A 23093-nucleotide genomic window follows, 5' to 3' on the forward strand; every position below is an offset into this window, starting at 1 on the left:
CCAAATTGGGCAACATGGTTGACTACAATGATTGTCCTTAGGAAATGCTCTTCATTGTGACTATAGACCAGTGGAGAGAATGGTGGTAAACATGTGTTAGAAGGAAGAGAACTACTTTGAAAACAATAGGGTAGGTTGGGGGCTGCTTATGTTGAGTGATCAAAAGCAGACCTCTCTGAAGAGATGTGATTTAAACTGAGACTGGATTAACAAGAAGCCTGTAAGGGGAGCAACGTTCCAGGCAGGAGGAGCTGGCACTTGGCAGGACGTCCTGAATGGAGGGACGTGCTGGTCCTGCTGCCAGACAGTGTGAGTCCCAGCAATACTGCTGTTGTGGCTGAGTGACAAGTTTGCCTAATGAATCAGGATGTGTTTAAAATGCAATGCAATGTCTTGAGCTGACTTCCACACGCCCTACCATAAAGGAGGCTTCATCTTATTTTTTTGTAATATATTTTTATTGATATCAGAAAGGGAGAGGGAAGGAGAGAGATATATAAACATCAATGAAGAGAGTCATTGATCAGCTGCCTCCTGCATGCCCCCCACTGGGGATCAAGCCCGCAACCTGGGCCTGTGCCCTGACTGGGAATTGAACTGTGACCTCCTGGTTCATAGGTCGATGCTCAACCACTGGGCAACACTGGCCAGGCAAGGAGGCCTCATCTTTATACAAACAATTCCCCTGTGGGAAAGGGCACAACAGAATACTAGATGGGCTTGAAGATAACTTTGCAGAGAGGTGGTCATATCCCGTGTGGCCCCTGGATGGAAGACATGCTTGGCAACTGGCTCAGGTTTGAAATCTTCTGCCTTTTAGAGATCTTTTGGTGCCGATGTGGGTCAGAATAAATTCTGGAGAGTAGCTGTTATGGAATGAATTGTGTCCCCTCAAATTTCATATGTTGAAATCCTAGCCCCCAGTACCTCAGAATGTAATTGTATTTAGAGGTATGGTCTTTAAAGAGGTAATTAATGTAAAATGAGGTCTTATACATGGGCCCTAATCTAATACGAATGGTGTCTTTAAAAGAAAAGAAGATTAGGACACAGGTACAGAGAGGGAAGACATGTGAAGAGAGGAAAGCCACTGACTAGCCAAAGAAAGAGCCCTCAGAAGAAATCAACCCTCTCCACACCGTGATCTTGTACTTCTATCCTCCAGAACGGTGAGAAAATGCATTTTTGCTGTTTGAGCTATCTAGTCTGCAGTATTTGTTACAGCAACCCTATCAACACAGTAGCAGACATCCATTTCTAGGATGGCTTCAGGAATTCAAATCTTGAACATTTGCTGTCTATTGTTTTGCCCACTCCATTATTGCTTATTCTGTGAATATTACAGAAAACTTGAAGATACTGAGATGCACTGAATTAAAAATGTAAAGAGTAACTCACTAACGATAGTGAAGAAATAAACAGAATAATGAGTACTCTCATTTTCATCCCACTTTTTGCCTGGTCCTTACTATAGTATCTCTTATACCAGCTTAATCACCTCCAATGACAGCGAGCTCAGTATCTCCTGAGGATGTCCTGGCATATTGGGAAACCCACAGTTGGCATATTCTTGGTCCAGTGTAACATTGACTGACTGTGAAAGAGAATGTCCTTTCTAAAGGGAGGCCCTGGCTGCATGCACGCAGGAGGTGCTGGAGAGCTGAACCGGTCCAGTCCCCATCAGCCCAAGCAGGCAGTGGGAGAGAAGGCTGGGGATTCGGAGAGAGGCTGTGGCATTTCCACTCTTTTCCCCATGGCACTCGGGCGGGACTGAGTTCCAATGTGTATACACCCTGCAGCCAGGTGGGGTGCTGACAGCTGGGCCCATGCTGAGTTGGGGCCCATGCCGCACCAGTGACTGTGTGTTCTGAGTGATCGTCAGATGGCGAACTGCTCACAGAGAGTACAGTTGTCTGTGAGGGGAGAGACTTTGTAATAGCCAGAAGCAACAGGAAAGCTACCCATCTGCTCCAAATGTCATCAAGGAGTGGGGAAGTAAGAGCTGACAGCACCCAAAGGCAATGGTGAGGGAAACATGGATCTCTTTCTTTATTGTGCTCTATTGAGGCTGGCCTGTTGAACCGCATTGCTGTGGTAGGATCCAGAGAATTCTGTAACCTTACTGAAAACCTACTATGTGCTAGCCCTAAAATTACTATAAAGGATAAGACCTGATTCATGCTTTTATGCTTTTATGCAGTTCACAAACAAAGGATGACTTCTACATTTTTAAATGGTCAGAAAATAAAGAGGACACCTGAAAAGTATCTGAAATTCAAATTTCAGTGTCCACACATAAAGTCCCATTGGAACACAGCTATGGTAATTTGGGCACCTGTGGTCTATGGCTGTTTTCCTGAGACAAGGAAAGACATGAAATATTTAGTGGGCCCTTTACAGAAAAGTTTGCTAGCCCCCATAGAAGACCATGACCTCTGATCCCAAAGGGTGTCAATCTAGCCAGAGAAAACCTCTTAGAAATAGTTCAATGACAAATTGTTTTTTAAATGATAGTCCTTACAGTGAATTGGTCTTAATCTTTCATAATGAACATCAATCAGATCAAATTAAATAATGTGAACTACTTTGAAGCATACAGGGAAAAACCATGTGTCGTAAATTATTAATCTCTACGGAATTCCCATTGTGCTATTCTATAGTTGTAGATATAAAAATCAGAATGGGCTATGTAATTAACCGGATCCCGTGCAAAACCAAAATGCAGGCCTTGTTAAAAAATGATTAAGAATTTCAACATGGCAACAGCAGAACTTTAAGGGCAGGGGCCTGTGTGTCACCCTGGTCCCGGGTTCGATTCTGGTCAAGGGCATGTACCTGGGTTGCGGGCACATCCCTAGTGGGAGATGTGCAGGAGGCAGCTGATCAGCTGATCGATGTTTCTCTCTCATCGATGTTTCTAACTCTCTATCTCTCTCCCTTCCTCTCTGTAAAAAATCAATAAAATATATTTAAAAAAAAAAAGAATTTCAACATGGCAACAGCAGAACTTTAAGGGCAGGAGCCTGTGTGTCACCCTGGTCCCGTGCCCAAAAAGCTGGCCCTGGCAAGGATTATAGGAACCTAGATTAAACGTGATGAAAATGAGGCAAGTCCTTTGAAGTAATTATTTACAAATTTTGTTAGGAAATGGTTTTATTATTTGCTTTAAAATTTTTAAATTATTTATTGTTGAAAGTATTATATATGTCTCCTTTTTCCCCCACTGACCTCTCCCCGGCTGCTCCCCCCCCCCCTCCAGCACATGTCCCCACACTCCTACTGTCTGTGTCCTTTGGTTATGCTTATATGCATGCATACATGTCCTTTGTTTGATCTCTTACCACCCCCCTTTGCTTTTTTTTTTTCAATCAGAAAGGACAATGGATGAAAAATTCTGTGGAAAGAAGGCTCTAGTTATATTAGGTCAGGTTACCTGAGGTTTTCATGGGACTTTGATTGAGGATGGCAAACAGATGTTTTCAAGTAGTTTTTTAAAAATATTTTTATTGATTTCAGAGAGGAAGAGAGAGATAGAAACATCAATGATGAGAAAGAACAATTGATCAGCTGCCACTTGCAGGTCCCACACTGGGGATCGAGCCCACAACCTGGGCATGTGCCCTGAATGGGAATCGAACTGTGACCTCCTGGTTCATAGTTCGATGCTCAACCACTGAGCCATGCAGGCCGAGCAATTTTTAAGTTTTTAAAATAAGATTTAGGCCAGATTTGTTAAAACTGTTTCACCGGGAATTTTAAAAATTGAAATGTATTTTATATAAATATTGTGTAAGTTTAAGGTGTACAACATATTGATTTGATACATTTATATATTGCAATATGATTGCCATTGTAGCATTAGCTAACACCTCCATCATGTCACATAATTATTTTTGTGTGTGATGGGAATACTTAAGACCTAGTCTGTTAGCAAATTTGATATTTACAATATAGTGTTATTGTCCATCATCACTATACTGTGCACTAAATCTCTAGGACTTATTTATCTATTAGTTGCAAGTCACAGGTATATTATAATGTTGAAAGTAGTTTCTATAGAAAATATAATCTAAGTTTAGATTATTTCCCAAGATTACGCAAATGTGGTTTTTTTTAGAATAATTTATTTTTTTGCAATAGAGTTAGTTAACTCAGGCATGACATTTTCTTTCTGAGTTAATGGTGTAGGGCACAAATGGGTTTCCTCCTCTGCCTATTCAAGGAAAAGTCTTGTGATCTAAAAAAGGAACAACGTGCTGTTGTATCCATGGTAAGGGGATTAATAGTCTTGTGCTTGTAAGACAGCATCCCAGCTCCTATTTAGTCCTTTTGATTTCCAGAAACAAGAGCCTGATTCTTAGACCCCTTGGATGCACTTGGCCCTGTTTGGCGCCATTGATGAGAAATGGCAATGGAGCCAATTCTTGGAGAATCACCTTCAGTCCAGGGCTCCCCACACTTGAGGAAAGGCATTGGGCACTTGTACCTTTTTAGTGATTTGCTGAAAGAAGCCACTTATGTACGCATCAAAATCATTTCTTGGTAAAAACTACTGGTCAAAATGATTATTGAAGTAAATTTAAAGAATTCCATCAGACCCATCTATATTTACAGTCTGAAAATGTAGTTTCTCTTTAGCTGTGCTAATGGCATCTCAGTTTATTACATTAAAACACTCTTTAAAAGACATATTTAGGTCAATAAGTGTAGGTTGATTAATTTATCCACTTGAGCAAACCTTAGAGCAGCGGTTCTCAACCTGTGGGTCGCGACCCCTTTGGGGGTCGAACGACCCTTTCACAGGGGCCGCCTAAGACCATCCTGCATATCAGATATTTACATGATGATTCATAACAGTAGCAACATTACAGTTATGAAGTAGCAACGAAAACAATTTTATGGTTGGGTCACAACATTGAGGAACTGTATTTAAAGGGCCAGAAGGTTGAGAACCACTGCCTTAGAGGAACTTCAGTGTGGTCCCATTTGGAAGAAAGATCAGGGAAGAAGTCACCTTATTTATACACAATCTATATATGGAAGGAATTTGTGTATTTGGTTGTTAACCACTAAAGTCTATACCAGTGATCGGCAAACTGTGGCTCATGAGCCACATGTGGCTCTTTGACCCCTTGAGTGTGGCTCTTTCATAAAATACCACGTGCGGGCACGCATGTACAGTGCGATTAAAACTTCGTGGCCCATGCGCAGAAGTCGGTATTTTGTGGAAGAGCCACACTCAAGGGGCCAAAGAGCCGCAGTTTGCCGACCACTGGTCTATACAATCAGTCTTCATGTTACTTCCATTTTAGCACCAACTTTCCTCACATTTACATTTCCTCTTAGCTACCCCTATGTACACTATGTTCAGGAATCTTTGTATACTACACAGTTATTTGTATTACTATGTTGTCTGAATATCTCTGAGTGGGTAAAGTTCTGTAGAAGCAATCTTCCTCCTTTCCTTTACCCCTTTTTTATTTTTGCAGTCCTGACCCAATTTACTTTCTCTTTGTCCCTCTTAGAATAATGTACACAGTGAGTAGAAAGAAGAGAGTTCATTACTCCATTCTGCAATTCATTCATCCGCCCCTTCTTTTCAGTCACTGAGTGCCCACATTGGCCACAGGCCAAGAATACAGGGGCTCACAGTGTAGGGCAGATTTGGACCTTGACCTCATGTCCCAGAGCCCAGAGAAGTTTTGTGTGGCAGATGACAACATCTTTGAAAGTCTCCCTGGTGACCCTCACCAGGGATGTTCTTTGCTTGGAGGCAATGAAGTTCAAATCTGGGCAGGGATGAGCAACCCTTCTGACAAAGGTGCCCTTTGCCTTCCCCACTGTCCTGGGTCTATTCTCAGACAGGGCATGGAGTCCTGTGTGCAGATTCTGACATCTCAGGACTTATTGGCTTCCACTTGGGTTTCTCATCTTTTGGTGCCCTCAGGACACTGTGACCTTGGTCTTCAAGGGTCTTAGTGGCACTAAACGCGTGCACCTGGCACTTATGAGCAGGGTCATGGAATCTAAATGCCCTTGCAGTAGGAAATCTTCCTAACCATCCCTAACCAGATTGCCTAATCAATGTTAGTTTTTAGTAAATATTTATGTCATATCTATAGTTCATTATATCGTACCCAGACGATATGATACTCTTTAGCTCTTGCTAAAATATATCTATATATTAATTTATATGGACATATACATATGTTTTAATTTAGAATAATTTTAGATTTTAAGAGTTGTACAGAGAGTTCCTGTCTAATAATGGTTCTCAACTGGGACAATTCTGTGTCCCATCCTCATCCTAGGACATTTGGAAACATATGAGGACATTGTTGGTTTTAAAACTGTGGTAGGTAAGGGGATATGAGGAAAGAGAGGTGGTATTGTAATATAGTTGGTAGAGGCCAGGAATGATCAAAACTTCCTACAAGGAACAGGACAGCTGCCAACATGAGGACAGGCCCCAAATGTCAAAGTGCTGAGATTGAGAAACCCTGCTCTAGACTCTTCACCCAGCTTCTTTTAATGCTATCTTGCTGAAGCAATGCATTCATCACAACTAAGAAATTAATGCTGGATCAATACTATGGACTCCAGAGTTCACAATTTCATATTGCCTGAGGGTTTCTCATGATTTACCAATCTAAGGATTTTTGGAGAAGAGAATCACAGAGGTAAAGTAGCTTTCTCCACATCTGGTGTCAGGGGTGCATCATGTCCACATCACATCACTGGTGATGTTGAACTTGATGCTTTGGATCAGGTGGCATCTGCCAAGTTTCCCTTTTCAACCTGTATATACTAAAGAAAGCCTCTAAACCCACTGAGTTGTGTCTCAATGGAAACATTAAATATAATTAAAGAACTTGAATTCATGGTAAGGGACAGTGTAGTTTCATGGTGAGGAGGACACACGGAAGAACTGATGGAGTGTATGTATTCCTTTTCCTGTTTTATTTTTCTTACAGCATTTCTCCCATCTGGCAGTGTGTACATTTATTTACTTGGTTATCGTCTGTCCCCACCCCTTTAGAAATCAAGCTCCAAGGGAGAATAGAGCTATTTTCTGCCTCTAAAGACAAATACCACAAAATTCATGTTTGAGCAGTATTTAAAGAGACTTTAGGTGGGAAGAAAATCATAGGCAAGTGTTCAAATGACCACTTACTTGGCTCCTGGCCTCCTCTCTTATGCCAGCAGTATTACTTGGTGTTTGTTTAATTTATATAAATGGCATGTGCTACATATAACATTACAACTCCTACCTTTTCCATTTAATAAGTGTAGTTTTGAGATTTATCCTTTTATTTATAAAAGTGTAGCTCTAGTTCAGTAGCTTTCCACTGGAGGTGATCTTTGTTTTTCAGGAGATATTTGGCAATGCCTGGAGACATTTTAAAAAATATTTTTATTGATTTCAGAGAGAGAGAGAGAGAGAGAGAGAGAGAGAGAGAGAGAGAGAGAGAGACATCAATGATGAGAATCACTGATCGGCTGCCTACTGCACACCCCACACTGGGGATCTAGCCCACAACCCAGGCATGTACCCTGACCAGGAATCAAACTGACCTCCTGGTTCACAGATTGACACCCAACCACTGAGCCACGCCAACTGGGCTGCAGACATTTTTGATTGTCACTAGCGGAGGTGGCCTAATGACAACTACTCGAGAGAGGCCAGGGTTGCTGCTAAACATCCTGCAACGCACAGCACAGCTACCCAACACAGAATTATCTGGCTCAATAGTCCAGATGCCCTGGGCTCTTTCTTTCCTTCAATCTGTGGACTCGCTTGATAGCACAGACCAGATTTACGTGATCCATTCCCCTACTGATGGACATTGAGGTTGTTCCAGTTCTCAGCTCTGAGAAAGAGTTTGACAGAGAACAGTCTCACTGATATATTTCTCTCTTTCTCTCTGTAAGAGAACTGCTGGTAGCCACATTCTGTTCTAGGAAACACTTCTAGAATGGCTGGACCCACAGACACCCCCTGCACTGCCTGGGATTCCAATTCTCTGCATCTTTACCAGCATTTGTTGCTATTGTACTTTTTAATTTTTAGCTACCTGAAGAGCTTAAATGAGTAGCTCATTTTAAAAAATCTTTACATTTTCTGATTATTAATAAGGGCAAAACCATGAATAATTCACATGCTACAGCATTCTACAAAACTGGGGACAATACTTTGGCTAAGCATGCACTTCATTTTGTTCATCTCTGTCTGTATCTTGGGAATGTTTTAAACACACCATTTTGGGAGAACAAGCTTGACTGTTTCTGCCAGTAGAGGTCACTGTCCCTCAGCGGTTCTCCACCAATGTGTTTCTGTGTTTCTGTGTTTCCTTCCTTCCTTCCTTCCTTCCTTCCTTCCTTCCTTCCTTCCTTCCTTCCTTCCTTCCTTCCCTTCCTTCCTTCTCTCTCTCTCTCTCTCTCTCTCTCTCTCTCTCTCTCTCTCTCTCTCTGTCTCATCTCCCCCCAACCCCCCACCCCCACCTCCTGGAAGAATATTTGACAATGACATTTTCACAATGTGGGTATGCTTCTGGCACCTAGAGGTTAGAGACCATGGACTCTGCTAAAACCAATGCAGAGGACAGCACCCAACAATTATCTGGCCCCAAATGTTAACAGTGCCAAGCTGGAGAAACTGTGGTGTGGAAGAACCCTATTATATGAATTGGTGCTTAGGTACCTTTCCAGGTAGCTGCCCATGATTACAGGGTAGTGGGGTGGGGGTCGCCAGGGGCTATTGGGCTCCCAATCATTCCTGCTTTTTGGAGATGCAGAGCAGATAGGGCTAGATCGACAAGGGCTAGGTGGTAAGTGGGCATCAGGGTACAAGGACAGCACGTGGGGTGTTGGCATATGAGGACCATCTGTGCACTGGATCCTGCACATGCCAGGCCAGTGCCACCCTCACACTATAACCTCACAAAATGCCCCCTGCTCTCTGAGGCCTGGGGAACCTCAGCTTCCCACACTGCTGGCCCCAGGTGTTTGGCTCTAGGCAGAGGGGCCTAGGAGGCCTTGACTTCTGTACTTGACATTTAAAGGGATAAAATGTAATCATTTCCACCAGGTTCATAAAGTCACAGAACATTGACAGAAGGGCACATTGCTTCATTATTGAAAAAATGAACATAATACACTTGCATGCTATTTTAAGGAAAAACAATGGATTTACTTTTACTAGTACTAGTAAAGGATTCCTGTTTCATTCTTCTAGAATGGTTGCTAATGTCACTTTTTGCAATTTTGCTCTTAAGGAAGTGGTGAAAGCCATTCAGGATTTTATGTTTTAGTACTGACAACGTTAATTTAATGTGGACTCACATAATTTTCTTTTTAAAAAATACATATATTTTTTATTGATTTAAGAGAGGAAAGGAGAGGGAGAGAGATAGAAACATCAATGATGAGAGAGAATCATTGATCAGCTGCCTCCTGCACACCCCTCACTGGAGATTGAGCCTGCAACCCAAGCATGTGCCCTTGACCAGAATTGAACCTGGGACCCTTCAGTCTGCAGGCTGACACTCTATCCACTGAGCTAAACCGGCTAGGGCAACTCTCACATAATTTTCCATCTGCATTCATTCACGGGTAGATTTGTTCTCTCTGAACACTAATGTCATTTCTCTCTTTTCATTTCTACGGGTAATGTTGGAGTGAAATACATTTTCCACTATAGTTGAAAACATCCAAGTTTAAAACCAGAGCATCCAAAGGCTCTGGGTAACTGATTATAGTGCTTATCTTTGGAGGCTGGTTCAAGGTGGTGTGACTTAATCTCTCCTTGTGAAAATTATCCTCAAAAGCTCACATAGAAGGCATTACAATGCTGGGATGGGAGATAGAAAGAAAATAACAGCCCACAATCAATAAAATCCAAGAGTGGGCAACAGATTTCATCCAGATCTGAGAGGTGGACAGCTGAATGGAGAGGACACTAAACTTAAAGAGGGAGAACCAGAAGGTTTCTGAGGCCCGTGATAGGCTAATTATCTTGGGACACAGGGGTGTGGCCAGCTGATGGGTATTGGGGAATGAGATCCCTAAGACTCTCCATTCATTGATGAATTTTTTTTGCTAATTCCTTATTTAAGGAATGATACCCAGGTGTATGATTTTGAAAACAGAAAAATTCCTATGGTGAAATTTTCTTAAGGTATTTTACATGATAGAATAACTCTTCAGAGACATCTAACATCTCTTAAGGTGGTAATAGCATCACACTGAATAGTCTAATGCCATTGGGTATGGATTTTTTATCATGCATTTTTTCCAATGTCTACGCAATTTCCCACATCCTATTTGCAATAAAACCCAGTGGGTATCGTTCTGGTTTGAGGCTAATGACCCTGTAGCAAACCAGTCTTCTGTTGGTAAGATATAGACATAAGTCAATTAGTCATATGATTTTACTGGTAAATCAACATGTTGATTAGATAAAACCCATTTTCATAGCCACTGAAGACACATCAGTTTCTTTTTCTCATGCATCATGATGTAATGCATTTCATTAATTAGTAGATATTGGAGATTAGCATATATCAGTGGTGCTCAACTAGGGTGAGTTTGCAATAGACATTAAAGAATGATGAGAAAATTTTGGTTGTCATACTTGGGGTACCACTGGCATTCAATGGGTAGAGTCCAGGAATGCTGTTAAACATCCTACCACCGGGCAGCCTCCCACAACATAACCATTGGTATATTTACTGGGACTAGATAAAATTTATGGAGAATAAACAATTCATGGAAAATAACAACTTAAGGGAAACTGACATTAAAGATGTTTTTAGGATGACTTTCTATTCAATTACATGGTATAAATTTTATTTTTTAAATTAATAAATTTTTAAAAATCCTGACCTGAGGATATTTTTCCATTGAGTTTTTAAAAAAATATTTTATTGATTTTTTACAGAGAGGAAGGGAGAGGGATAGAGTTAGAAACATTGATGAGAGAGAAACATCAATCAGCTGCCTCCTGCACACCTCCTACTGGGAATGTGCCCACAACCAAGGTACATGCCCTTGACCGGAATCGAACCTGGGACCTTTCAGTCTACAGGCCGACGCTCTATCCACTGAGCCAAACTGGTTAGGGCTCCATTGAGTTTTAAAGAGTGGAAGAGAGAGGGAAAGACAGAGAGAAATATTGATGTGAGAGAAACACATCGATTGGTTGCCTCCCGCACAAGCTCCAACCAGGGCCTGAGCTGGGGAGAAGCCTGCAACCAAGGTACGTGCTCTTGAACAGAATCAAACCCGGGACCCTTCAGTTCCCAGACCGACACTCCATCCACTGAGCCAAACCAGACAGGGCAAGGTATAAATTTTATTAATTCAAGTTTATCGTGTCCCTTAGGAATGTTTTACAGTTTTCTTGTTAACATTTTATGCTAAGTTCTTTCCAAAGTATTTTAGTTTTTTAATTTCCATTATAAGTTGGGCTCTTCCGTCCCTTATATTTTCTAATTGTGATTTTTATACGTCAAAGGAATTGACTTCTATAAATTAATATGGGACTCCACTGATTGTTTCTCCAATTTTCTTTATCTTTTTTTGTCTAACTTTAGTGGCTACTACTGGAATTTAATTCAATTTTATTTACTAGTGGCCCGGTGTATGAAATTCATGCACATTAAAAGGGAATTAATTAGCGGAAATATTTTAATATTGCTATTTGCCCTTTCTCTATAATAGAAGTGTGAGAGATGAAAGGAAATTAGTAAAATGTATATGAAAATAATATATAAATTTATTAATAAACAGTAACAAAAGGATATAACAGAGGCATGATATAAAAACAAAAACATGATATGAAAACAACAAAAACACGATAGAACAACAGTGATGCAAACAATGGCTGATAAAGTGATTAAACTTATTCTAATATCTCCCTGTACACCACATTAAGAGTGAAAACACTTTCAGAGTGCTTGAATCATTTCCCTTGTGCTGAAGTATTTAGAACTTTAACGTCACATGCTCTTCAAACTAGAGAGAAAGCAACATATAACTGACCATGTGCGAAAACGGGTTCAGGTAGGAATATAGATATCTACTCTGTCTAGAGTTTGTCCTTGTGATTAATAGTCATCACAAATGCTGGCATCATGGGAAACTGTCATTGAATTAATTTAAATGGGAGGCCAGTGTCAGATGGGGACAAATCAATTTTTGGAATCAGAACAACCTCTCCCTCTGCAGATCCTGTTAATACTTCAGCTTCAATAATTTTAGGTTGTAATCTTTTGATAATAAATCTAGTACCATTACAAAGACCCCATTTACTATTAAGATTTCTCAATAGCATGATGATTGCACCCACTTTCAATTTTAATTTATGACACAGCATTCCCGAAGGAGTAACACTATTAAGAAATTCAATGGCAAAATTTTCCTTTCAGCATCATCTGTTGAATCAATGGAATCATCACTCAAATGTGTGTGAAAATCTCCATCGAGTGTATCCAAAATGTCTTCATTTAATTTTTGAATGTGCTCATTTTTTTGACAAAGAATTGCACGTTTAGATATATTTTTAATATTATCTATAGATATAGTATTTCCAAAGGTAGCTTCAATAATAGATCCATTACAAATCATTTCACAGGGGATTTCAATAATATCCATTCCTAAATGAAAACTGCTATCAAGTTTGTCATCTCCAAGTTTTACTAACCATCCACTATAAGCAGAATCCTCTGATCTCATATTTGTTGTAAGAGACAACTTTCTGAAACATCCACAAACATCACAGTACTTTAAACTCGTTTGTACTATGGCCGATCACATAGCATGCGGCACAACAGTGAGACATTGTTGAAAATCCCCTCCAGGAAGAAGAACTTTCCCACCAAATACAACATTCAAATTCATAATTTCTCTTAGTAATCTGTCTATGGCGTTTATAGCATGACTGGATGCCATGTGCATTCATCAATAATGAGAAGTTGGGCCTTTTTAATAGTTTTAGCAACTTCACTGTTTATATCGAGTCTAGAAATTGAAGTTTCATTTAATGGAATTGGTCATTTATATTGGGAATGAAAGGTCCTTCCACCTGGAAGTAAATTTGCAGCAATTCCTGTAGACGCTGTGGGTAAAACAATACCACCACGACCTCTAATATAATGTATTAAAACTTTATACAGATACGCAGGTGAATGGGGTTTCTGGCTGGCAGGCCACTGACAGCAAGCTATCCAACAGCAGATTCTGTGAGGAACGGGGCTCCCTCCTCCCTACTGTCAGGGTCTGGTTTGAAGGCCAGCCATGCCCCCTGTTGGGCCAGACCCAGAGTTCTACCACACCGTAGCCTCTGCCTCAGCAACCCAGGACTGACTGCCGCTGGGTGCTCCTGGCACTCCGAGGGTGGGTTCTTCTCTCAGACTTGCGGGAAACAGCTTGGGGAGGGCGCAGTCCTTGGCAAGGCGACCCAGGACTCAGTGCGTCCACGCTCTGAGGGCCGGTTCTTGCCTCAAACCTTGCCCTCATGGGAAACAGCTCAGGGGAGGGTGCCTTGGATGTGACAGGCGAACACCCAGGGTTTTTATATAAATAGATGCTAATAATAGTAGGTACCTAATCATATCATTCCCCAATACTGAAACATCCTTGCAATACTAAAAAAATCCTACACTCGGACAAAGTATATATTTCTTCTGATGCACTCTGGATTCCATTTCAATATTTTATTTAGCTTTCTTTTTTCCTAAACTTTCTTGAGAAATATTGGTCTACTGTTTACTTTTTTGGGGGAATCCCAACATTTAGTGTGTTTTAGTTTCATTGTTACACTGCCTTGAAAAAAAGAATTTGGAAGATTTTGTTATGAAAAAAAATCAATAAAAATCCAATATAAACAAGTAAAAACAGTTATTATAGTTTAGTTAATTTATTAAACAGGATTTTGTATGTTGATACACTTAATTTCTAAAGGAGAAAAAAATACCAAGTCTAAACTCCCAACTTAGAATAAAATTTCTATTTAGGCTTTACTGGATTCTGTCTCTACTCTAAGATTCCTTAGTAAAATTTACTTAACTAAAAGGTTTTAAACATAGCTATTTCCAGCCTTCATTTTTTCTCATTTAAAAGAGTTTTAATTTTTATAGAGACTCTACCCAATGTGTATACAGCAAAATATAGGTCACTGTCAAGAATGAAAGCAAAAAGCTTATGTTCTATGTTTTAACACCTTTCCCTGGTTCACTAAAGCTTTTTCTAATTCATACCCAAATTAGACAAGAAGTTAGCACATTTTAATAAGAATGTATAAGCATTATAAGTTAAAAACTGATCCCAAAGTTTGAGCCCAGGCTTGTTTTGAAGAGGAAAACTAGAATTTCCTCATACAGAAATGTGGAAAGAGTGTACCTGATCATGATCAACCTCTACAGGCTGCTTCTTAATGATCCAGGTGACGGACTCGGAGAGTGGTGGGGTAGTCAGGGATCCTGAGTAGGTCCAGTAGTCCGGGCAGGTGGGCATCAGGCAGGAAGGGTTGAATGACCCAAATTCCACTATGGTATCCTGGCCAAGAGAAAGGGTCACCAAACTATCATTTCATGGTGAGGACCACCACTCAGGAATCAGATGACAAGGCAACAACTCTAGGAGTGTCTGGGGATCAGCCGTGGTCCAGAAGAGCTCCTTAGGTCCTCTAGACAGAATCACGCACGCCCATGCCTGCAATTAACTCTGTATTTCTGACACTCCTCAGTGGGAACACAGCAGAACCCATTTTCCCCCTCCATTCTAGCGAGTTTCCAGCAGGTGGTCTCCTCTGAATTCTTGGGGGGCATTAGGTGGTGGCTGGTGCACAAAGAAGGAGGCTTCCTTTTTCAAGAGACTAATAGCATCCTCCTTTCTAAAATGCAATGCAAATTAGGAGGAGCCAGGATCCTAGACTCAAAAGGGAGTGAGAAAGAAGAAGGAAGGAAAGAGGGGGAGATGGGGAAGGAAAGAGAAAGAGAGCAACATATGGACTTCCAGGGAGCAGCCCCTTTGGGATTCTGAATATTGAACAACTGATCTTGGGGCTGGACAAAGGTATCCGTCCTGAAGGATATGGGTAATTGTTATTTAGAGGTGGACAAGCCAAGTTTCTGTCCAACTTTTCTCTGCTTCCTGCCTGAGGGAGGGTAGCTAGAGTCAAGAAGGCTGCTTTAAGTGTGTCCACAAGGACTGAGAGGGAGCAAGTGTTGGGAGCAGAGGAGGATACCATAGTGGAATTTGGGTCTTTCGACCCAGCCTGCCTGATGCCCACCTGCCCGGACTACTGGACCTACTCAGGATCCCTGACTACCCCACCACTCTCCGAGTCTGTCACCTGGATCATTATGTTCCCAAGTCCTCGAATGCTCAGGCCATGGCAGCAAAACCAGTGGCTAGTGCCCACTAACAGAATCCACTGAGGTAAAGTACATCTCCCAATACAAAGGGCCTTGTTAGTGTCTCTAGTCTGAGATTGAAACATAAAATATATTTCAAGTGATTTACAAAAAAAAAAAATTACCTTATGCTTAATTGATGGCAGTATATCCACCAATTTTTGTAGCTCCTTAAGATGCTTGTGTAGCTAAAGAACAATAAATGAGAGAACATTAAAACAATTGACATCTCACTTTGTCATGCAATTGTAATAGAATGTGATTTAAAATCAGACCCCTGGTGACTACCTAAAAACAATCCCCGGTAGTGAAACTGCACTTAAACTGACAATTTAGAATGTTATAAACGTCACTGAATGAAAGCAGATACAAAACAAATGAATAGGTTGTTTGCTGACAGGCTGGAGCCCACAGTCTACAGGGAAAGGTGTGACCTTCTCCATTTGCTCCCCACTCTGAGCCTCACTGGCATTTGGCCTGCGGAAGCTCCGGAGGCTGAAGCTGTCCAGAAACCTCATTGTAGTAACCATGTTTTCCAGTTTCTGTATCTGATGCTTTGATATCTGACATATTGCTGAAGTAGAAGGGTGGCCCCTCCCACGGTTAGCTAATTCCTAGAGAGAACAAACAACTGGGAGTATGCCTTTCATCTGCAAACCAAGCAATCCAGAGTCCAGACCCCAGTCACCTCCTTTATAGGGTTCTTAATCTCTGGGTCACTATTCCTCTGCCCTAATCACCCCAGGGCCTGGGACCAGTCAACTATGGACAGCTTCTCTGCCCCAGAACCCACTGAAATTATTCAAAGCACCCAATCCTAAACCTGCTTATGCTGCCTCCCCGATTCTTTCCCATGGACTCCACAATAAAGACTGTTTCCATGTCTTCTTTTTCTCTCACTGCTTCCTGACCATCCCTGGTGCTTTCCCACGTGGCCCTGGGTGGTGTGCCAAGGCCTCCTATTTTAGGGATCTGTGAGTATAACAAAATTCTTCCTACATGACAGTCATTTCCGTGTCTGTGTGTCTTCCCATACCTGATGAAACCAAATCCTGGGTTTCCTTTAAACATTCAGTCTCCAGAGTGGACCGAAGCAGGGAGCTTACAGGAGGCCTGCACCTGCAGAACCTGCAGGAGCTCAGAGGCCCTGTGCAGAGTGTAGTCCCCAGATTTTCAATCTAGTTCTCCAGTTGCTAGTTGTGTGACCTGGCAGGAAAGCACTTATCCTCCTTGAGCTTCACTTTCTTCAACTGAAAAACAGAGATGACACTATTGCTATCAGAGACCTCTTAGGAACATAAACAAAGTGTATAGTCGCACAGCACTCATAAATATTACTCCCTTTTATGTTCATTTCCCATAGTTGTTTGCCTTTATCTTTTTATTCCATTTAAAACTATTCTTAACTAAGCTCACATTTTAACCATTACTTATTTAGGGTTATTTGCTTTTATCCTTTTACATTAATGCTTACAAATAGAAATAGAATGCCAACCACAGAGGTAATTTTAAAGTTTCTAGGAGTCACATTTAAAAAGATTTTTTAAAAGAGAAATTTTTATAACATTTTATTTCACCAAATATATTGAAAAATATGGCCGTTCATTTCAACATGTAATCAATATGAAAAATTATTGAGGCATTTACACTTTTTTCCATACTTCTTTAAAATCTGTTATCTTACATGTACAGTATACATCAATTTGGAAGCTAAATTTTCATTAGAAATACTTGGTTTGTATTTAGATTTCTATGTGGCATATATTAATATATATATATTAATTATATATTATATATATACTAGAGGCCCAATGCACAAAATTTGTGCACAGGGGTGGGGGGGTTCCCTCAGCCCAACCTGTACCCTCTTGCAGTCAGGGACATCCCCCTTGCAATCTGGGCTGCTGGCTCCTAACTGCTCTCCTGCCTGCCTGCCTGCCTGATCACCCCTAACCACTCACCTGCCTGCCTGGTCACCCCTAACCACTCTGCCTGTCTGCCTGATCTCCCCTAACTACTCTGCCTGCCTGCCTGATCACCCCTAACCACTCTGTCTGCCCGCCTGATCGCCCCTAACCTCCTCTGCTTCGTCTGGAAGGACATCCAGAATAATTTCCAGAAGGTCCTTTGGCTGTCCAGTCTAATTAGCATATTACGCTTTTATTATTATAGATGGCTTCTTACACAAATATATATTTATGACATATATATATATGCCATAAATTCTTACCCGATTCTTACCATAAATTCTTACTTTGATGCTGAACCCAATTAAAATTCTTTACCCCGAGGATAGGATATGCTTTTTATTGATTTTTTTTTTGGAGGGGGGGGGGAAAGGAGGTGAGAAGGGGGAGGGGAAAAAAAAAGGGAGAGAGAGAGAGAGAGAGAGAGAGAGAACGAACATGCCAGAGAGGGAGAGCGAGAGAGAAACATTGATGTGAGAGAGAAACATTGACTGGCTGCCTCCTGTAAGCACCCAACTGGGGATCAAACCCACAACCTGGGTATGTGCCATGACCGGGAATACAACTGGAGACCCTTTGGTGCACTGGATGATGCTACAGCCGAGCCACACAGGCCAGGGCTTACATTATATCTATTGGAAAGCATTACTCTACATGTTTGTTAGCTTTTTCTCCTGTGCCTTGCCCCTGTACTGTACTTTAACTTGAGATGTGCTATTTCCTCATCTAATTAAAGACCTAGTAGGCCTAGAGCTTAGTGCAGGACTGGATACACAAGGACCCTCCAGGTGACTTTGTGAGGATGATCATAGTAAATTATTTTATTAGAGCACCAGGGCTGTAAAAGGCACTTTGATGCTGAACCCAATTAACCTAGCACAGTGGTCAGCAAACTGCGGCTCGCGAGCCACATGCGGCTCTTTGGCCCCTTGAGTGTGGCTCTTCCACAAAATACCACACGTGGGCGCGCACGTACAGTGCGATTGAAACTTCGTGGCCCATGCGCAGAAGTCGGTCTTTTGTGGAAGAGCCCCACTCAAGGGGCCAAAGAGCTGCATGTGGCTCGCGAGCCACAGTTTGCCAACCACTGAATTAGCACATTATCAGCAGAGGAGACTAGAGCCCACACTTCTTGGTGCTCAGTTCATTCAGCCCTATTTGTTAGTTCCCTATAGCTACAGATACCTCTGGGGCCGTTAATATAATCCCAAGGGGCTCTTAACCTGCCCATTGTTTCTCAAGACTACTTGAAAGTTAATGAAAGACAACACAGGCTCGGTGTCCTGACCTAAATTATCTGGGGATTGACAGAATTATTTGTGAAGAAAACATTGTAAAATAAATACAATAAAGTTAAACCCTCAACATAGTTCTTGGAAACTGCAATTTTAAGCAAAATGACTTATAAGGCAATCAATTTTACTATAGGTTCACTGATATACAGAAATATGCCATAGAAACTTAACTCTTATTCATTATATCCATGAGCCTATGATAATACTGGTTAGTCACAGTTTCCAAGCACCCATCCATGCCTGTAGGTGAGCACTTACTATACTATTGTTCTCCAAGCATTATTTGTGTTCTTCACAATTAAATGGAGAAATATAAAACAACTTTCTAATAGAGTTCAGTTATACTATCGGCCAGTCCTGTCAGACAGAACGGTTCTTTCCTCTACCAATGGACATTTCCAATATGGTAAGTGCTAGCCACATGTGGCCATACAATTTTAATAAATTTATATTTACATGTAAATACAGACAGTCCTCGGGTTACATCGGACTTGACGTACGTCGTTTCGTGGTTATGTCACCATCTCCCATTTATTTATATATAAAAAAATTTCTGTCATTTTGACGTATGTACATATGTGCTTTATGTTTTTTTATTATTTATTCACCACAAGTAAAGGTCAGGAGTTATCTTTCTTTTAAATTTTTTTACTGTTTCACTTCTTTACCGCTGTGTATGTGCTCCATATGAGTGACATAGGAGCTTATGTAGGTGGGTTCTGACTTACGGCGAAAATCGCGTTATGTCACGCTGTAGGAACGGATCTCCGATGTAACCCAAGGACCTACTGTACATACATGAAGCTAGTGGCTACATTTATACAGTGCCATTCTATTCCAAGTTGTTCTACAAAGAAATGTTTCTCTTCTAAAAGTAAGGAGATCATGACGTTAAGAATCATTGGACTAGTAACAAAACTGTTACTCTAGATGATAGTCTTTGTATTTCATTAAATTAAGAATTAACATAATTAAATGTATTTTTTCATGGTCTAAGACAGGGGTCCTCAAACTTTTTAAACAGGGGGCCAGTTCACTGTCCCTCAGACCGTTGGAGGGCCGGACTATAGTTAAAAAAAAAACTATGAACAAATTCCTACGCACACTGCACACATCTTATTTTGAAGTAAAAAAAACAAAACGGGAACAAATACAATATTTGTATTTGCATGTGGCCCGCGGGCCGTAGTTTGAGGACCCCTGGTCTAAGATCTCATGCCTAAATTACTTTAATGTGACAATTAGTCTAAATTTCACGGGAAAATACACTAAGTGAAACTGATTTTATTTTCATCTTGGGTAACAGGTGCAAGGATTTTATCTTTATTTTATCATGTTACCAGTCCCCACAGTTAAGACTGTCAACATTTACTGTCTGCTACTTGAGATGACAGCAAACAGTAATTGGAGTTTACAGCCAGTGATTAGCTAGGGGGAGGGGGGGCAGTGAAGGTAAAGCAGGGAACACAGGGCTCTAGTGAAATGCTGCTTTCTGAAATTGCCGTATCTTCCTCCTTCATTGACAGCTTAATTTGCTTCACCCCATCCTAAAAATGGTCAAACTGAAACACTTGAGGGAGACACTGAGCCTATGATGATGAGAAAGATGGTGATGAGGATTATAATCCCAGGACTAGAATAGCCACCAACAGGGAGTCCTCTCTGTGGCAGGCACAGCTAAGGACTTCCAGCTATCTCTGCTAACCTCCAACATTCTTGGGTCACTCACTCTTGGTCACAAGTGAACACTGGGCCTTCTGCTGGGGTACTGAGCTGCCAGAAACAATGAGGATTATCTTATACCAGGATATAAGCACAAGACATGCTCACTGGCCCAGGGCGGTAGAGACCATCCTGGGTGAAAACAGGGAGGGATGGTGTCATATGACAAAAGCAAAATCAAATGCTGATTGTCACCTGTTTTTCTTAGCAACTTACATACAAGAATATCTGATGTGGGAATTTAATCAAGGGAAGTCCCATTTCCCCAAGCCACCACTACTTTTTGTTGTTGTTGTTTTGTCAGCAAAAAAGAAATAAAACTATCTTAAAGATATGAGCATATTGGATTTTAGACTTATACCTTTCAACTTTCTGTTAAGAAAAGTAAAACTTTATTAACCAGATAAATATCACTATTTTTTTCCTATTTAAGCCTCAAAGTGCCAGTGTTGAAACTGGGTAGGATGTGGGCCTGCTGATAGGAAGCCACACCCAGCAACCAGAAATGTATTATAACTCTGGGCAGTTCATTTTAATGAAAACACGGTCAATGTGGAGAAAATAAATACACTCTCAAAATACATGTATGAAGCAGTTTCAAGGCAATGGGTTTAACTAAATTAGCATTACTAATGAATTCCTTTTTGTAAAAAACAAACTGCAATGCTCTAGCAATTTATATTTTTATTTTAAGATGAATTACTCTGCTTTTACTTTTTAAAAAATGTTCTTATTGATTTTTAGAGAGAGAGAGGAAGGGAGAGGGACAGAGAGATAGAAATATCAATGAGAGAGAAGCATCATTGATCAGCTGCCCCCTACAAGTCCCCCACTGGGGATCGAGCCACAACCTGGGCATGTGCCCTGACCAGGAATAGAATTGTGACCTCCCGGTTCATAGGTCAACGCTCAACCACTGAGCCACACCAGCAAAGCTCACTGGATAAAATTTTAGAATATAAATACTTCCCTTTCTCAAATGTACATATTTAAAATAACAGGATTTCAAATATCCTATATAATAAAAGCCTAATATGCAAATTGTCCCCTCGATGGGGAGTTTGACCAGGGGGCAGGGCCGTCTGGCCAGCTGCCCATGGCCCCTCCCCCCGCTGACCCTGCTCCTGCTGGCTTCGGCAGCAGCAGGCAGCTGGGGGGAAGGGAGGCCCTGGCCTGTGGCCAGCAGCCGCTAGGGACCCTACCAATGCACGGATTTCGTGAACTGGGCCTCTAGTATAAAATAATGCTTACCTTGTCAAAGATATTCAGTAATTCCAAGTCAGCTATGGCCTTTTAGCTTCAAGAACAAAATTATACACCAAGACATAAAAAGACAGACACTTCAGAGATAAGATATATACTGTACAAGGTCAGCATTGCTGCCTAAAGCCAATCACAATTCTTAAATGAAAAGTAACAGTTTATCGAGAAGTGGTAAAACTTACGTACCTCATAAAAACCCAAGATTATGAAACCACAAATAATGTTAATCCTCAAACACAGCAGACAACAATGAACGAATGACCTACTGGATTTCACAGACAATATGTCTGTCCTTAAGTCTGTCCATGAAGATGGGACCATAGGCTGGATGGGTCACAGGGAAGATAAGCTTTCTATGCTCCATGCCTTTTGCGATCACTGATTATTTATGTATGATATTAAATTTTACTTACACATTCCTCATCTGTTTTGCAGACTTAGAAATGTGTGAAGAAAGAAAAGATTCTAACAGCCTTGTAAAATCACTCATAAATTATGTATTTATTAAATGCCTCAGCTCTTACACTGTCATATATATATATGACATATAAGCAAAAAAAAGTACTAAAGGTTATAACATTGAAAAAATCCTTTGATTCTTATCAGATTGACCCTTCATTTTCTCATCACCTGATATAGAAAGTCAGCCTCTTGCAATTCTCTGAAATTTAAATTAGAGGTTATGTTTCCATGTCTTAACTGAGAAAGCTTAGCTTCCTCCTTTCACCCACTTCTTTTTCTGAGAGTATGTTCCTAATCGGGGGTTGCCTAAGGTTTCAAAATACATTTCTTAACCTGTTTTGTGTGCCGCCCCAGTGCAGCCTCTGATATGCACTTTCCTCTTCCCATCATATTTTCACAATATTCACCTTATGACAAAATTCACTTAACTTTTACTGTGTTCCAACTATGAGTGGTGGTAAACTTTTGTATGGCAGGTGTGTACAGGGCATAGGAATGGAACCTTTGGTGAATTTCGCCTTTAGGTGAATTTCAGTCCTAGTACTGAGTTTACAATTTCTGAGTAAAGGAGGAAAGCCCTAGAAAGCTGAAAGGTTTTCATTTAGAAAATATTTAAGAACAGTGCAGTTCCTTACCAGGGCCCAGAAGGGAAGGTGGGTGGGATGAACTTTGGTTCACTGTAGATGCCAATGCAGGGTGAGAACAGTAACCTTTCTGAAGGATATGCAGGGGCAGATTATGTGTAGGGTGTAGGGCAGCTTCCCACCAGAGATTTCTTGACTTCTCACCATATTGCAGCAAGACTCTGAAATAGCAAAGTGGATATACCCAGATTGTAAGTAAAGGAAGAAGGGAAAGCAAAAAGCAATATGGTTTTCACTGTCTGACAGAGAATAAATCCTACCTAAATTAATGTGTACACATCTTCATTACCTCCCCATATTTCTCAACAAAAATAAATGGTGGGT

At 40.9% G+C, this 23093-nt stretch overlaps 1 protein-coding gene across 12 annotated transcripts in view; it reads right to left on the reverse strand.

Annotated features, from left to right (window-relative positions):
• The window catches only part of CA5B (carbonic anhydrase 5B), a 78627-nt gene that overhangs the window by 54346 nt on the left and 1188 nt on the right, over window positions 1-23093 (reverse strand). For 7 of the 12 annotated variants that reach the window (XM_006088576.3, XM_023753704.1, XM_014455714.2 and 4 more), the window contains exons 2-5: window positions 22761-22930; window positions 16453-16666; window positions 15542-15604; window positions 14401-14556 (exon numbers count right to left, since the gene is read on the reverse strand). The gene's annotated coding sequence lies outside the window, so the exon portion shown is untranslated. Of the gene's footprint in view, window positions 1-14400; window positions 14557-15541; window positions 15605-16452; window positions 16667-21651; window positions 21698-22760; window positions 22931-23093 lie in introns of all 12 variants that reach the window. The other 5 variants (XM_023753714.1, XM_014455718.2, XM_023753703.1 and 2 more) reach the window with 4 other exon arrangements.

The sequence above is a fragment of the Myotis lucifugus genome, unplaced genomic scaffold (assembly GCF_000147115.1).
Source record: "Myotis lucifugus unplaced genomic scaffold, Myoluc2.0 scaffold_49, whole genome shotgun sequence".
Lineage (NCBI taxonomy): Eukaryota > Metazoa > Chordata > Mammalia > Chiroptera > Vespertilionidae > Myotis > Myotis lucifugus.